This window comes from Pollicipes pollicipes, unplaced genomic scaffold (genome assembly GCF_011947565.3).
Source record: "Pollicipes pollicipes isolate AB1234 unplaced genomic scaffold, Ppol_2.1 Scaffold_4881;HRSCAF=5763_pilon_pilon_pilon, whole genome shotgun sequence".
Taxonomy (NCBI): Eukaryota; Metazoa; Arthropoda; class Thecostraca; order Pollicipedomorpha; family Pollicipedidae; genus Pollicipes; species Pollicipes pollicipes.
The window spans coordinates 5,259,135-5,272,413 of record NW_023596576.1 but is presented as its reverse complement, the minus strand read 5'-3'; positions in this window follow the sequence as shown (position 1 = coordinate 5,272,413).

The window sequence follows — 13,279 nt, the reverse complement described above, 5'->3', positions numbered from 1 at the left end:
CAAGGCTCGTGGAGGCGACTCGCCCCGCGTGACGTGGCTTTGCTGCCGATGTTTTGAGGAACGTGGTGGACGTTACACTGACCGGAGCCGCTGACGGGCTTTTCCACGCTCGTAGTACAGGGACGCCTTCCGGGGCAGCTCACAAGACACAGGCTCACGGTCGGGCGGTACCCCCCGCTCCGCCAACGACGGTCGCCGTCACACTGGCCAACCGAGGAGCGGTGTTGAGAAGGGGCGGCCGGCAGGGGCGCAGCCAGCGTCCCGCTCTAGGGGGGCCGATCGGCGCACGTGCCCGGCTCCTCCTGGTGAGTCTATGCAGGAGCGGCACGCTGTTCTGCCAAGACGCAGAGCCAATGCTATATTGGCAATGGGTCGGTCGCTCGTGCCGGTGCGCCTGGGGCCTCGCCTGTCCCGAGTGACACCTGACGCGCGGCTGCCCGCAGACGACGCTGACAGCCAATCACCGCCGCCGGCTCGGCCGGGGGGCGGTCTCCGGCGCGTGCCGGTCACGTGACTCGGCTGCGGCTGGCTGGCAGAGGAAGCTGCGGTGGCGCGGACGCCGCCGGCGTCTCATTGGCTGCCCGCCGCCGGCCAGCCGTGGCAGGCGTGGGTAGGGATGACGCGGCGGGGCCAGGGCGGGTCCAGGCGGAGGGGGACCATTTCACGCACTGGAGTAGTCTGCCGATGGTGGATGGGTGCGCGGGGCGGACTGGACCCGATCAGAAAATTTTGGGCAACGCACGGATCAGAACCGGACCGGATTTCAGAACAGGCGACGCGTTCAGGCCGCGTAAATTGAAAGGGTTTCAAAATCAGTTTCATTTGAAAAGGCTTTGTATAAATTAACCATACGCACTGCAGCAATCCTACGAAAGAAGCGTCAACCCTACGACACTTCTTATTTCGATTATGGGTAAAGAAAGGTATCCTGGAGTATTGAGGTAAACACATCACTGAGAAGATTACTTCCCTCCCCCTCCCCAAATGGCTACTAGGGGCAATGACAGCAGCTTGAGAGGCGGATACCCACCACAACGTCATAATGCATTAAGGCCAACCTGCCATTTAAACAGGTTGCATAGCAAGCCACGGCTGGTTACTGGCAGTGCACATCAAGCACATGGTGAAGACATCAAATATGATCACACTACTGTCGATATGAATAATGACATCAGGGTATCATTGCATTGTTAACATTCGTGATGAGCACTTGTGTCTAATTTGTGTCTGCTTTGTATTTTATTTGCTCGACAACCATCCACGAGGTGGTTTTTCAGGTTCCGACTCATGTAACGTTTACCAGCTTCGGGTCGTCCCATCATTCACCGATTACAACACATTACAAAAAGAGGATACTATAAAGGGCAATGCTACGAAGCATGCCATAAAATACCATGCTACGAACTAGGCTGTAAAATGAAATGATAACATATGATCCAACACGGCACGATTCCGTTCCATATCGAACTTTGTGTAGTATTTACCTTACTTGTCTTTATTTGGATTTACGAGGCACTCAGCTGTTGAGACTACATGGCGTCGCCTGCCTCTCACCCTGGCAGGGAGAGTGGGCACCGGGAGGAATTGAACCACTTTCCCCTGGTTTTCCAGACATGCACAGAGCATTTAGCTATTGCAAAAAGGCTTTAGAGATCTGCATCCACTTCAGTAGGATAGTAGGGCCAGTTGTATCAGTTTACCATTCTGAGTATGGTATGAGGCTTCCTCACACCATACTCGCTGTGGACAGGACTAATATACTTCCATCTGCAGACAGCTACAACCATGACGTACATGTGCAGTGGTAAACGTCTGGAGAGCACATCCTCGTTTTTTCAGGGAGGGGGTTAAATGGCTTCTGAATAAACCCCTGTCAAAGGATGTACCCTGCCCCACCCTGGGGGAAATTGCATCACATTGTGGGGAAGCTGCATGAATTGCTTTGCGTAAAGAATGCTGCACAGAAAGTAAGCTGAATGCGTTCCGATTTGTAAACAAAAAACGTTCGTCTCCGCTAATTTGTGATTCGTCGTGGTTACGGCCTGACAAACATATGCTCGTTCTAATCATCCAGTGTTTATTTTACAACCACTGCTAACTCGGTATCGGTTCATTGGGTACCAGTTATGGATTCACACAGGCACTGTATATGCTGGCTCGTCTGAATGACGATGAGTCATGTAACTCAAGTCACTTAATCATTGACAGTATATCAGTTAATGGTATCATTGACGGCACATTATATTACCGACACAACACGCCCCACGCACAACTGATACATGCACCACCCGACATCTTGGAAGAAATTTCGCGCCACCCTCGAAATCAATGGCAACCAGAGCCACATGTGTTGTGGCTATGCGGTACGAGCGCTTCCCAAACTCAGCATGGCATTCAGGTTAGTCTAAATGCGTCGTAAGACCTTAAACACACACTCCCACCGATCGCTAGTTTCCAGCGATGTGCAAAAAACATTTGTGAAGTGCACCACAAGACGTGTGCACTAATGCGGCCGGACGTGTACTGAAAGATGGATGCCGATGATGTGCGTCAGAAGATGAGTGTTAAAACATCCAGCGCTCATTACGGCCTGTGGTCAAAGCGTCCACAATCGCAGCATCCAGCGTCCACAACATCCAGAAATCGTGCAATACCCCTGGACAGAGGAGAATCAGAACATGCAGGCGCGCAGCATCCAAGTTCATAACACCCAGCGTTCACGAAGTCCAGCGTGCGTGAGCTCCAGGGCATGGAATGCTGTACCACTTCCTCGTAGCCTTTAACCTACTGACTTGGATAATTTCCCGCTAGAGGGCTACCGCTAGAGAGCTACCGTGGCCCAATTCGCCCGTCCATGCCGACGAGTAACATGGGGTATAGTGCTGCCCAGTTTTGTGCATGTGTGCATGGGCATGGACAAACAATGTGCATGGACATGGACAACGGTTTGTTTATCCATGGTGTGCGATAATATAAACGCAAACTTAACCGCGTCAGCACACCCTTGGCAGCAGGTGTATTGAATAGTTCAAAACTTTTATCCCTGGCTCGTGGCATCGAAGGTAGCTGGTTGCTCGGCAGTAGATGTATGGTGGTCATGGAAGACACTTGTCGGGTACCTGTTACTTGGTATGGCGGGTTGTGGATAGAATTCCCAACATATTTGGCTGTGTTATATACTGTTTGTGTTGACGATGTCTCATAACTCATCTTTTTAAAGTGATTTATGACTGATGTGTAGGACTCACCGAATTGATGGCTGCTCTAGGTCGACGCGCATGTCAGTCTCCAGCTCCTGGCACTCTAACCTGTATTGTCAGTGGTTTTATTTGGTTATTACTAGGTCCCTCCCATTGAAAATTATTTCACACGTTCCTGCAAACAGGACTTATTCCGAGTTTTACTTGTGTTTGCTGTCAAAGGGTGAGGGGGCTGTCTTATCAGCTGAATCCGAAAACTACTCCCCTGGTACGACGCGCTCAATGGCTCAGCTTAAGAACAATTCGTTTCTTCAATTAGATGCGTTCAAAACGGGAGTGTAGTTTTTCAACAAAGGTTGGTTGGCTGAACGATAAGGAAACAACGTAAAGCACCCTGGTAATACGCCAACAAACGGGGTTATCTCCTAATTTGGCTTACTTTTTCTCAAATCAGCAGGCTGCAGCCTTCAAGAAGATATGGTGGTCCAACGGGGCGGTGGCTTCTGTAGGGCGTATCCGTCTGGCACACCTGTACGAGAACTTACCCATGAAAACGTTGCTGACTTTGCTTCTTCCTTCATCAGAGACACTGGACGTTGCGAAATCCTTTCCGCTAGACTACAAGTGCAGTGTGCTCACTGGCGTCACAAACCAGTTTCATAGCCTATAGTTCGCCTTAGCAAACCCACACGAGACTTTCTCCATCTGGAAGCATCAGCTGGGATTATATCGTGATGTGGAGAAAATTGGGTTCCGTTTGATCTCTTCCGGCTGCCTCGTGCCTCCAGGATGACGGCCGGCAGGTGGACGGTCACGGAGTAGCGGAATTGGCTGCTTTACTACAGGATGTCACTTCTCAGTGGAAAGCTTCCGGTGTGCCATCACACCCACTGGAATCTGCTGGTGCTAGCAATTTTCAAACTGCTCTCGGACAAAGTTTTTGGGGAGAATACTTGTGTTCCCGAGAGACAACTGCACGAGTTTGTGTCGCGTATGGAGTGGCTGTAGGATTGCAACACGTGTCGCACAATTTGCACGCGCTCCTGTACCTGGCGGACACTGCGTGGCAGTGTGGTCCGCTCCGGACGTGCTTCATGTTCCCATTCGAAGGGTACAGCGGAACGCTGTTCAAGTTCTGTACGGGACCAACCTACGTCATCGAGCAGATCATCGACAAGTTCTTCATTTTGCAGATGCTAGAGACAGTTAGAGACGCCCGTGCACGCAATGGCGGTGTGGATTAGCGGATGGGGCAGCTTGTCTCCAAATGGCTAGGGGGCTAAGGACCTACTGTCAAGGCAGCTCGTTCCGTGGAGGGAGTCATTGGTCTGAATGCACCGCGTGTTCGAGACTTGACGGCCGATGAAGCTCAGCTCCTTTCGCTCTCTAAACATTGCGTTCAGAGTGGCAGCCTCGAAGGTCGCTTTTTGGTCGTGTGATCCTCAAAGGGCGGATTGGCTACAGAGCTAGATACAGCAAGGGTAGACGAAGCAGCTTCGTCGTCCTGACAAGTCACGGAGAATGCATCCTTCAGACGGTGGCGTTTCTGACAGTTGGGGTGTCCGTCAAATGCCCCGCGTTCTGCTCGCGATGTGAGAACAAACGTGCATCTCTACCAGCAAACCACGTTGTTGAGTGCGTTCCAACAAACGTGACAGTGATTCTGAAGTCTTGAGATACCGATGGAAACTGTGAAGACCTGGTGGAGCGAAACGGATCTCGCTACTCCTGTGTGCAGCCAAACACGACCGAGAAAGATAAGCCTGAAAACGCCGCCCGATCGTGGATCACGGATTGCCGAGCGTGTTCACCGATTCAAAGGTGTGGTTGAGGCGGGCGCCGACCATCCGCCCCCTGAGCTTAGCGATGTGGCTGGTCAGAGCGACTGGGCGGTGCGACGCCACTGGCTACGGGGTCTTGCCAGCTTTTGGGATGGGAATGACGGCGACCCTGCGCCAGGCGATGAGGATAGAGGCGTACTCCCAGGTCCGGTTGATCGGGCGGTAGCAGGACCGACTTGGCTGTGGGGCCGAGGAGGCGCATGCGCCACGTGGAATGGTCTTTTCGTGCGCTTTTCAGGAATGTCGAGTTCGTTTGCCTGAGGTACAAACATGAGTTTCGGTGCAACAAGTACAGACAAGCGATGTTCTCGTTTTCGACGGCTTTTTGGTCCACCTGCAATCATAACTTTTGTGTGCGCTAATGTCGAAATGTTAATGATATATGAATGATTTCAGACTGCATGTGTGTCTGTCTCGCACCTACAGACTATGGGCAGCACCGTACATCTTGCACATGTGTGCTGGGTGAAATATTTAAACGTATATCCAAGGATCGGGTGGAAACTGTGGACGGAGGCAAAGTTTGCGATAGTGCGGCCGACAAAGCATCTCATATATCCAAGCGAGTTTTAGCGCGTGGCTCCGGCCTCAATTGTCTACAAGTGTGCGAAATTCCTTGCCCTTTGATGTGGATCATCACATGTGCTGTGTCAAGTGAATTGTTTAGCTGTGAAATGCTTGTCTAGCGGCACTTAACGTTAACAAACAGCTTAAAACCTCTTAGCAATAGTCAAATACTCTGAAAACGACACTGGCCTAACGTCACTGACCTTGATCTTGACAATAAAGTTTAAGAACAAATTTAGACACGTTATATGCCACCGTACCTGAAAATTTGAAATCGCCTTATTTCGCCATGCGTCTAGAAGACTTCGACAGAAATTGGAGGCTGTCATATTCCATCTGACGTGGGTCAGTTACATGAAGTGACCTCAAGTTCCAGCTTCACATCTTAACTACCTACAATTCATGCCCTAAACAGGTACGCAAAATGTGACTGCCCTTCGCGATGACATGCTCCCCAACTACCTTTGAAAAATCTTGAGGGGGGATTACAGTTACCTCGTCCCCCCTGCAGGGTACATGGTAACACCAACCCCGAGATTGAACCGAACTGACCGCATTGCAACCACAAACATCAACCATCAACCAGAGCAAATTTCACTCTGGAGAAGCAAAACTTAGCGTATATTTTTTACACGTTCGTGTTTCATTGAATAAATGAGACCAACTGGATGTGTCAGATGCAACTGGACATTTCAACATTCAACTGGACGAATTATGCGTCCAGTTCGCCTTCTGATAGATCCAACTGGACATTTCAGCTTCCAGATGGACCATTATTTGAACTGATCGCATGTCTAATAGATCGAATCAGGCATTCTATCGTCAAATTGGACTTTTTTACTGGGGTGAAGCCCAAGCTAGAGCAGGGGATAGATTCCCTGGCTGCAAGTAAATAGGAAGCAAAAAAGAAAACGTTGACTGCGAATGTATTTAACTGCCTGCCAACCGTCGTGCATAACATTGCACACGTGCCGCGCTGAAAGGCACATTTGATTCACTACCTGGACAGCGGAGCTGGGCGTGTCACTGAGCTGGTTTGCGATACATAAGCTAGATGAATTGGGAAAATCGTGAGCTTGCATTCACCACCCAATTCATTAGTCTTGACATTCTTCCTTGCTTTTACGCTTCAAAACCTCTTTGGTATAAAAACAAGAATACTCTTTACTTCCAGAGTACCTCGGGATCTCCGGGAGGTACTTTAATAAAACAGGAATTATCGGTTTTACTTTAAGAACAGGACTCCTCTAAGCTGCATGGCAACCATCACACTATTACGAGATTATTATTTTTTAGTGTATATGTCAGTGCCATGACCTAAGATGTGAGAACAAAAATATTTGTTCATGTGTACGAGATTACGTGAGTTGTGAAGTGCATTTGTAAGGAACATTACGCACATAGGTGAACAGTACGAACAATAGAGTATATATATATATATATATATATATATATATGTATATATATATATATTCATTTCATTGCTTTAGATCTGTGTGATTACCATATTGTAAAGTTATTGATTGATTTTAATAATAATGCGTATCAAACAAAACGAATATTTCGTTTCCATAAAGGCATGTAGCCGAATTATCACATCTATCTATTCAGCCTCGTGTATATTCTACGCGAAATAAGGCTATTGATGCTGTCTTATCCTTATGAGATCAATACCATGTCAAATTACCACGCATGTCTTTCTTGGCCGGGGCATCTCTCAATGACTTTAAGTTCAATCTTTTGTGAGTTGAATTTTTCACTCCTGTATGGTCTTTTTTGCGATGAAATTTTTCACTCCCACCCTAGCTCAAAAGCGATTCTAGCTCACTGTGTCAGAGTGATTAAAACAAACTGCGGTTTCCTCAAAACATTTGAAACTTTTTCGATTTTTCTCATCCAAAATGAAGACGACAATTTGTATACGTTTTTGCAATGAGCGTTTAACGTTCGCACGCCAGTTGTTGCACAAACACTTTGCTTAATTTGTATATTGGCAACATTGCACAACATATGCTGAAAAAAGCAAAGCAAAAGAAAAGCCTTACTTTCATAATGCTGAGCAGGGGATCTATTGGCATGTCTCCCGCCGGAACGGCTACCTCAAATCAAAATTTTGAGCTATTCAGAAGGACTTCGAGAAAACTGGTATTACTGACCAAATCGGACGCGTCTGGTCCAACTATGAATGAAAAGTGCAAAGAAGGTGGTATGATCCATTTAAATATGTCAGTCAATAGTACGATGTTTCGTGGAATGCATGCCTGCTGATTAACAATGGACGGGGTGGCCTTTCTTCTCTGCGCACAGCCAATTCACCTGTGCTGGTGTAAAAGGGATAAAGGTTATCCAGGTTTTCCTCCGTCATATTCATTAACGAATCTATATCCACTTTTGTAAAAATATTACCGTAGAGATTTGTCCTATTCGTGGGTGAGGGCGATACCACCTGGGGGTCAGAAGCTCAGCCGGCCGAATGCTGACCCGGACACATGCCCTCTTCCCTCTCTAGATCGGTGTTAGGTAGGTGAGCAGGTGTCAGAGACAGAGACTGTATCGGGAGCGACCCGGTCAAATGTCCTATACCGTCTCCAGATAAATATCGGTGTTAGGTAGGTGAGCAGGTATTAGAGACAGAGAGTGTGTCGGCAGCGGCCCGGACACATGCCCTCTACCCTCTCCAGATAAATATCGGTCTTAAGTAGGTGAGCAGGTATTAGAGACAGAGAAGGTGTCGGCAGCGGCCCGGACACATGCCCTCTACCCTCTCCAGATAAATATCGGTGTTAGGTAGGTGAGTAGGTATTAGAGACAGAGAGTGCATCTGCAGCGACCTAGACGACAAACATCATATGCCGTCGACGCCAATCATGATGTCATACCCTACACAGTCTGCGCCGTTTGGTGTTCGCAGTGACCTGCACGACAAAGATTCTCCACGTCGTCACTTCGAATCTTTGCTGGGCGCGCAGAACTTTTTCCGCGACTCGATCGGAGTGAGACAGAGATGTGGCAGCAGATTCCATTATGCAGAGGTCAATTTATACGCCCATGACTATCCATGAGTGATAAAAAAGTGTTTCATTCGTTTTAAAAAGCACCAGTTTCAGTTTCCATTCCTAGAAGCACACATACTACCCGCAGACAAGGATCCGTTTGCATGTGCAGTTACGCAGTTACAAATATGTGAGCAGTAAATGACCCGTATTGCGATCGCGTCCAGCCCTTTTTAAACAGGGCGTCACGTATAATACAGCATGCTTTGTGTGCTGCGAATGTACCAAGGGTCTAGATTAAAATCCTGCTGAGAAGCCACCCGAGTTTTTCCAACTGGTCACCGGACGTGAAAACCACAAAATGAGGCGAAATGTTCGCCTTGTGATTTTTGGGAAAAACGCGTAATTCCAACTTGGGACATCAAAGCTGAAGAGGGGAAGCGACCCTCTCTTTTCGCAGTTTCGATTACAGGGTTTATTTGGTAAAAGCACATATTTCAGTTGGCAAAACTTTAGTAGGGTTAGGGCGACAGGATACGCTTTGGTACTCGTTAGCGATTTTTGTGTCATTTTCAATGTAATCCACTTCTTTAAAAGCACAGAAGTTTTTCATTTCCCTGAGGGCTTAACAATCAGTTTTCACCGGTTTTTTAAGTGCCGCGGCGACACTTCTGGGTGCTATTATCATTATTTTTTTGAAGACGAACAAGAGATAGAGAGAGGGAGAGAGCGAAGCAGACTCTTTAGACTGGACTTGACTAGCGCAGACCGCTGCATGGCCAAATGGCTTCGATCCCTGGTAATGCTTGGTATTCTGTGTCACGTGCAAAGCCGGCACAATATGTTAGCAGTCGCCGCCTCGTACCAGTTCGAGGCTCTCAAGTGCCTAATAATGTATTGGTGCAAATATTGCATAAGGTATGTACTACTTGGTGATAGTTTAGTGTGCTTAGGCGAACCCGCAAGAGTACAACGCATGTTATTCCGTCACCACATCATTAGTTTTGTCTATACTCTTGAACTGTCCATGACAGGGTCATGGAAAAATTGGCAAAGAGCTGGACAACTACAAGAGTTGACGTTACTACGGTTACAAAAGCTGCTCTTGATATCAAGGGCATGGTGGACTCTGCAGTCCGCTGTGGAGTCTGGCAGCTGCGTGTACAGAGACGCCTGCTGGTATCTGCGGGGATTGTAACCACTTCCTAGGCGTCAGTGGTCTGCGGTTATATAAACGCATGCGTTAATTGCCACCTTATATTCGAGTTGCTCATCCGCAATGCGCGCTGTACATACGGAGGCATGTACCGGTCCACATCCAGTATGTACTCACAAACACAAGACACTGCTTCGACAGCGCATACATAGACTATACACGCCCGGAGGAGCAAGCACCCTGCGGACAGTGTTTCTATCGTCGAGTACATGATATTGGACGGAGGCAAGCGGCAGCGCAATAATTTCAGAATGTGCTTAACTCGTACATCAAGACATGATCTTGATAAGCTTTTCACATGTGGCAGACGTCTGAAGCTGGGGCAAAAAATGCCCAAACAGGACTCCAGCGACAAGGGATGCGCACCTATAAATATTAATGTCTTACTACCTAGCTCACCTCACCCTAACAGATGGCTTCGGCTTCGGTTCGAAACAATTTTGTAATGATGACTCCTGCGCGGCTACACGCGATTTTGAACTGCTGGCTTTGGCTTTGTCGTGTGATTTTTCACATTGATCTTCCTTTCCTGTTTTTCAATATGGTACACAAGTTTTAGAGACTGTGACGTGCGTATAACTGAACGCCGAAATTCTAGCCGGTCATTCTTAGGACCAATTTATCCCCGATGACAGCCGGAGCACTGGCATCCCAAACGTTGGGTAAATACTCACCACCCCGCAAGACGCAGAAGTTAGGCCGAAAAATTCTGTCATTCGTTATGTAAGCACCTGGTCTCAGTCATTCCATAAAACCACCGCTATATATCTGATGCAAGTCAGAAAGATCTTGAAGACATGGATATTCGACATAATGAGTTGGAGTGCTGATTTTGACAATATTTAACTTTCAATGTATCAAGATGTCCTGGTTGAACAACTCTAGCAAGGTAACGGCAACGATGGCGACGACGACGTTGCAAATAAATGACGTTGCAAAGCGAACGTTAAACATACCGATAAAAGTAGAAGTTTTACAATATAGTCGATGAGGCTTGAAGTGCTACACCATCTTTGATACTGCTTAAAGTATTATGCTATAGGTAATAGAACACAAAGTTTTATCATTTTGGCGAATGATTGTCTGACATAGACTTTTAACTAGAACTTCCTGGTGTAGCGAAGGTCGATCATTGCCAGAAAATGAACTCCAAGCTGACCTTTTTGAAACCCACGTTTTCGCAAAACGTTTTACCTTAGATATGCTACTGACCTTGGCCTTGTGACTTTGAACCCATGGGTTCGGTTTCCGCTTCGTGATTCCTGAGTTCGAAGACACTTGTTTCGGTTTTGAGTGCACAAGATTCGAAGCCGGTGTCTTCGGATTCAACAGAACGTTAAAAAAATACGAGGCCACTGACTTCAAGCAAAGTCTGATTTTGCCCTGCGTCTGGTGACATTATGAGCGGTATGGATTTCGCACCACCCTGGTGCAGTAGTTCAGCAGGCTTTTAAACTACGTTGACACCCAAACTAAAAGAAATGCATATAGTCAGCTGAGCATCAATATTAGACAGTGCTTCGCAAAAACTGTGAAGGCGCATTTTCGATTTTGCTTCATTGTTCATATCCAAACACAATACCACAGCTGTATCGTAAAACCGGACGGGAGCAAACGGCACCGAACTCGGTAGCGTATTAAACATAACCGAAATACATACGTCTTCGACCGAGCTCGCTACTCGTCGCTAATCGCTGAGGGCGGTGGAAAAGGTACGCTCGGCAGCGTGGCTCTCCGGCGCGGGATCCGCCGTCCCATCTATGCCGTTCCATTCTTGCCCGGTCCTCCGCTGTCCTGGTGGGTTAACTCAGGCAGGTAGAACTGCAGCAGCACGATGAAATAGGTCAGGATGGTGACAGCGGCGGAGAGGATGGTGGAGCGGCGCAGTCTGAATGGGCCCAGATCGCCGAGAGTGTCCAGGTCGCGGCGCACCCTCTCCCGGAAGAGCGCCAACTCGGACAGCAGGTCGGGCTGCTGCCACGCGGCGCTCAGGAGCAGGTCGCGGATCTCGCCCACCTTGTCCAGCACGCGCTGCCCCATCTCGCACGGAATGACCACTGCAAGCAGTGCGCCGTTTGTGTAGATGGCGAGGATCGGAAACGTTGAAGTGAGTTCGCTGTTGCGAATGTATCTGACCAAGAGCAGGAGGACGTACGAGTTTGAGATGACGCCGTATAACGTGACGGCTAGCAGCTCCATGGACATGTCGGCGATCAGGCGGGAGAAGTGGCTGGACAGCTCCGCCTGAAGTGTGTTCAGCTGCTGGAGTAGAGCCCGGTCGGGATGATGTCGCTTGTCCACCACCGCCCGGAGCCCTGCACTGACAATTTGGAATCCAGTCGACAACTGCTGTCCGGCGAACACCAACTTGAACGTAATACAAAAGAAGCAGGTGTACATCCAGATGAACAGTAAGAACCTGAAGGCCAAGGTCATGCACGCCGCGGAAAATGTGCCACACTCCTCATCACACAACAATGAATGCAGCACAGACCAGCATATGCTCAACGTCACAGCCAGCTGGGCGATCAGCATACCGGCGGCATGTCGACGCCAGCTAATGGCGGCCTCGGCGAACCCCGGCAGCGGGGCTGTGCTCCTCAACAGGCGACGAATACTCGAGACCAGCGCCCGGTACCGGCGACGTCCCGGCACGACGCTGAGCGCTGTGGCCGCCCACAGAACCGAAAAGGACACGCCGAAGAACTCTGTTTCGAGTGCCGCCTGCATGAACAGGCCGTTCTTAGCCAGCATCTCCGAGCCGGACTTGAACAGGAAAGCGATGCTCCAGAACGAGTACGACGTCCCCAGGGTGAGGATCAGGAGTGCGTAGAGCAGGGCACCCCAGCCTTGAGAGCCGGTCTGCGCCGTCACCTTTAGGAGGAAAAGGAAGATCCTGCTGGCGGCCGACTCCAGCCCGCGCGCGGCGGAAGGCTCCTGGGCGGCGGCCGGCACCGCCTTCCCCAGCCATGTGCTCTGCGCTGGCGCCTGCTCCATACCGCCGCCGGACCCGAGCCTTCCCAGCGCAGGACTTCCTGACCGTGCAAGTCAGCTCACCGGTTGCCGAGTTTAACGGCTGTCTGCCGACGATGGCTCGAGTCGGTGTCCACAACTCTAGGTGGTCGCTGCTGACCTGACCGAGCTGAGCCGTTGTGGAGTCAGAGCCGGTGGTCCGTCGCCCCGACCCGGCCCGCGTCGTCTGAGACTGCTCGCTGCTGACCCGGTGTGGAGTCAGAGCCGGTGGTCCGTCGCTCCGACCCGACCCACGTCGTCTGAGACTGCTCGCTGCTGACCTGACCGAGCTGAGCCGGTGTGGAGTCAGAGCCGGTGGTCCGTCGCTCCGACCCGGTCCACGTCGTATGAGGCTGCGCGCTGCTGCTGGGGACGGCTTGCACACGTCGGCATTGCGCCTGTATTTGCCATGCATCGCCCAGTTCGTGGATGTGTTTGCACAGCCATGAA